Source organism: Diadema antillarum, unplaced genomic scaffold, assembly GCF_040938485.1.
Source record: "Diadema antillarum isolate AM-2024a unplaced genomic scaffold, OU_Dant_1.0 scf00000202, whole genome shotgun sequence".
Lineage (NCBI taxonomy): Eukaryota > Metazoa > Echinodermata > Echinoidea > Diadematoida > Diadematidae > Diadema > Diadema antillarum.
Window position 1 is genome coordinate 651,005 of NW_027271091.1, and position 5,240 is coordinate 656,244.

A 5,240-nucleotide genomic window follows, 5' to 3' on the forward strand; every position below is an offset into this window, starting at 1 on the left:
GCGAAGCCGCTCTGTTTATGGAGCGCTGTTGTAGAATTTGCAGGTGTCGCTGCACTGCTGCACACTGGAATGGAACGCGCTATAGTATACGCGCTATGGCTTTTAAGGGACTGTACAGTACTGGTTGAGGTGGGGATTCATGTTTTGAACATTCCTAAGTGAGATAATGAGAAACATGTTATGAAATATAAAAGAGCATGTAATTTTAAGAAGGATTCAACGTTTATTTGATGAAAATTGGTTTTCAAATGGCTGAGATTTCCAAAAGGCAAACAAGTGATAATAATTAAAGGCGAACGGCAGTGAGTGTGACAGGCCACTCCTTTTATTAGTATCTCTTTGTTTCACCTTGTTTTTGGATATCTCGGCCGTTTCAAAACCAATTTTCATCAAATAAACTTTTGATACCCCTTACGGCCTTAGAATTGCATGTTCTTTGACATCTCATAGAGTGGTTTCTTAATATCTCGCAAAATGTTAAAAGCTAAATCCTCACCTCCACCAGAACTGTACACACCCTTTAATTAAAACTTTTAAAATTATCAAAACTGCTTAGCGTGTTTGCAACACCTATTTCAGGTGCTAGTGACGTAGTGTTCTTTCGCATGATCGCACCTGTTTATTCACTGTTTGTCAAAAATGATCTCCATACCATACTACTAGGTCCAAACCAAACGTGCACAAACCTACCCTTTAATAGCTTACGAAACATGTAGATCTAATTTTTAGGTTATTCAGCACTGTTCAGTAAACTTGCATCTGGAGCCGAGTCTCCAAAGTCGAATAGAGAAGTTCTCATCTTTCTTTCCTTGGACTATTATCTCAATGTGTTGTCTCTTTTGTAAACCTGTTGAGTGTTGTTTCCTTTTTTTCTAGGTTTTTTATATATTCTTTCATTTCCTTTTCCCCCTTTCCCTAGCATTTTAGGTTTTATATTCTTTCAACCTTGTCTTATAACCACATTTTTCACAATCTTCTTTCCTTCACACACATACATACACACACACACACACCACACACGCACGCACAACAACCCCAATCCTCAATCAATCGCTACAGCGACTCGATACAAGCTGAGAGAAAGGCAGAAAAAGTATTATCGTTTTAAGAATAGAACTTGCTCTGATCGCTATTACATAGCTACAGTTGTACAATCAGATCAATTGCGGCACTCGCTGCTGTGAACATGTTTTGTATACCGTGCTACACTGTCTGCTCCTGTGCAACATAGTTATTGCAGAACGAACTAGCTGCGATTGACATACATTGTATTCCAACAAGTGTAAAAGTGTCAAAAAGGTGAAAATTCCTTTTCTACTGGCCTTGAATCTCACTCAGATGCAAATATTTGAGGCTGTTGGATATTTAGAGTGAGTTTGTGCATGTTTGGACCCCTTGGAGATCATTTGACAAACAGGTGCGGAAGTACACTACAGCGCCCTCTTTCCAGGTAACTCGACTGACCTTTAGGAGATTCAGTCGTAACGACCACCCTCAAAAAAAAAAAAAAAAAAGAATGAAAAATTACAAAGTCCATTGATTGGCCATTGTGAAGTGTCATGTGTACACTTGGTGGTCTATAATAAAAAATATCTAGATCTAAAGGGGAAAAAAGCAGGCATAGTATAAATTCAGCCCTATGATTATTCTTATTGAGTTGTATGAATAAGTTGTATTCTAACTTGTCACTGCTAGGTTGAGCAAGAGCATTAAATGGCGTTAGAAACTTGGCAAAGCAAGGAATGAATTTGTGTAAAAAACTTTAATACCGTTCGCATGTCCACAGGCACAGCACAGCCACAACCTTTCCAGTTCTTAATTGTGACAGGGATTGGTTTAGCGTGTCTGTATTATTATACTGTACATCATCAGATTCTAGTATCTTTGACTTTGGGCATGTTTATGTGGCTTCAATTGGGGTTTCAACCCAAATTGGAAGACATTTTCATATTACCAGCAATGTCTGATGTTAACTTGTCAAAATTGTCATCACTGCATTTTGCATCTGACTTAAACCAAACCTTATAGTGATATTACAAGGGAATGACACCTCTGCAAATTAGCCTGCTCCACTATATGGTTGATGGTCTCCTTTTCCTCTCACACTAAGCTACAGTATTGTACAGTGTACAACTTGTATAAAGCATTGAATCGCCCAATTTAGGCCATGGTCTGTTTCTGGCTGATAAAGACAGTAGAATTATGCATGCTCTTTGATAGAATTTCACCTTTCCCGTGTGTATCGATGTACAGTACCTTACTCTCTTTGAAAATTGTAGCTCAGATATTGCCAATTTATGTTTGACTGAGTTCACACATATAAAGCACCTCCTAAGTGGTTCATCATCAAGTCTCCCTTTCTGTCTGTTACAGCTGCTGCAAAATGCTGTGCTACCTCACATTGAGTCTTTCAACTATGTGCTGGAGGAGGGTCTCTCCCAGACAGTGGGGAATATGTCACCTGTGGAGTTTCTGCTGAACGATGAAAGAGTGTCCCTTTCCCTGGAGGTAAAATTGACATCTCGTCAAAAGTGGAATTCCTTACTGTGATATACTGTACAGTGTACATAATCATTGATTCGGTGGGGAGGATATCTGACCTGTGCATTGTACGGGATAGGAGTTACAATATATCAGAACTGCAATGCTTTCCGGTAGTGAGTTAGGGTGTAGTGTCTACGTAATTAAGGAGGGTGGTACTTCCTAGAGCAGGATGACCTAATTTTGCATGGCCATGAGTTACTAAACAAAAAAAAAAAAAAAAAAAAAAAAAAACTAATACATCACATTACCATCTGTTTAAGTTAGCCTTTAATAAATAAAGTAACATGAGACAAACTGAAGGGTAAAGAAATCTTAAAGTTTTCATGATTTAGTGACATAATTTACAACCTTTTAATCAGTTTGGCAGAGGAGATGATGTCATTGCCTCACCAATTTTCCAAGAGAGAGGTCACCTGTACTCAGATCTTCATTAAATTTCTTTTGAAGATATTCCAGACAATTTTCAACACATAATTTCACATCATACCCTCTCCACCTCTCATCTGATTTGCTCGGTGACAGCAATCCAAATGCAGAAAATGTAAACAAGTTGTGTGATTAGTGTAGTGACTCTTGGAATACAGGGGAAACTCGGTATAACGAACACTGCTATAACGAGATATCGGTTATAACGAGGAAATTTTCTCGGTCCCAAATTTCCTTCCACACAAGTCTATGTAAAATGCTACTCTCATAGCGAGATCGGCTATAACGAAATAACTGCTATAACGAGATAAATTTTGTGACTTCCAAACAAAGAAAAACATAGTAAATCAAACCTGCTATAGCGAGGTAAAGCAAAATGCCTTCGGTAAGGCTTTACTTCGCCTGTGCTATCATCTTCTGAGATTGTAAAGCTTGATGCGCCAAAAACTGTCTTGTACACACACAATCATTTTCTTCAGTGCACTCCAGCTAGCACTGCATGTTGTACGTGTGAAGTGTGTGTGCACGTACACTGATACATGCAGAAAATGTGGTGGGACGGCCATATGTATACATGACATCATCATGACGTTTAGCAGGTGTGAGGCAATCTGATGCTGTGATTGGCCTTCTACTTAGGGAATTCCCCGTCTTCACACACACACACACACGCAGTCATATACAGAATGTGTCACATACACACACAGCATTGTGCAGACCATATTCAAGCTTTCCACACAACACACACCCATACGATAACCACATACCAATCCACAGACGATCTTGATACAATCGCAAGCTATATAAATTTACAAATTCAAACATCTACAATTAATAAGAAACACATTCTTGATATTGGATTTCCTTGGCGAAAAACATCTTCTTACCCATAAAGGTGAGTAATTCCCTTACACACAATATCAAGTTATCAGAATTGATTGAAATATGATGGGTAGTCCCACATGTGCAAATTAATGTCTTTATTTTATGCCTTCTTTTATGCCTACTGATATAACGAGATATCGGCTATAACGAGGAAAATGACTCGGTCCCGACCATCTCGTTATATCGAGTTTCCACTGTAATTATTTTTTCCTCTGCCCATGCAGGAAGCATCCATTGGTATTCCCACAACGGTGCATGGGAATATCTATGCCTCAAATTTGAAAGTGTATCCATCGGAGGTAAGTGCACTTTGGATCAGTCACATTTATCTAGCTTTACAAAGAAGCGCTCAGCAAGGAATAATGAAGTCTTACACTGTCCATGATTCAGTGATATCAGTAAGTTAAATTATTTCAGCATGTCTTTGGCTCATCTGCTTCAGTTCTAAAGCATTTTTTATGAGTGATCATTTTATCTTGGATATCTGAAGATGTGCTGACTGAAAACATGTCCTTTACATCCTTTGCAAGTAGGCCATCATAACATTTTACATTGTATATTACCAGAAAATCTGGAGAGAAGTGCATGCATGATATGACAACCTCCAGTCTGTACTCCTCTATGGTTTTCTGTGATCTGTTCAGTGGTGAAATATTCAAATTCATTCATGTATTTGGCTAATGCTCAAAGAAACTTGGGATTTTACACATTCTTGCCGGGTTGCTGCATAAAGCTATACTTCGAGATCATATGAGTAAATTTTGTTACTGTAGACACAGTTTCAACTTGTTTGGGTGTAATTAGAGTTTATGACTGTCATTTCATCTGCTTTTAAAAGTCTTGTGGGAAAAAGAAAAGAAAAAAAAAGGAAATTGAATGCAGATAAGGGAGAGGGTGACTGTGGCACTGTGAGTAAGACCACAAACTTTCAATTGTGAGGTATTTGCTTTGAGTCAGCTGGTAGCACTGGTTGTGCCCCTACTGTAGGTAAGGCACTCTTTCTTCATTGCCTATACCTTCAAAGGGGATTGAAGACATTGGTTTTTGTGACAACGAAAGCATTTACGCATTTTCACAGGGGCCACATAGAATCAAAGCACAGATAATGGGATTATGTTGAATTACTGTAAACCGAATGTTCGCCTGCATTTGAATTTTGCGAATTTCGCGAGAGTCAAGATTTGTGAAATTAAAATGCATGTGAAGTTCTTGTCTACACTATTCGCATTGAATGTTCGAGGCAGCTCGCGAAAATTTCATGCCGCAAAAAAAGGCCGTCGGCTCCAAGTCGCGAAAATTTCATGCCGCGAAAATATTGTGTTTTACAGTATTGCTTTTTTTCATTGGATGTTGTAGTGTCGTCAAAGAGGCATCACATACCAAGC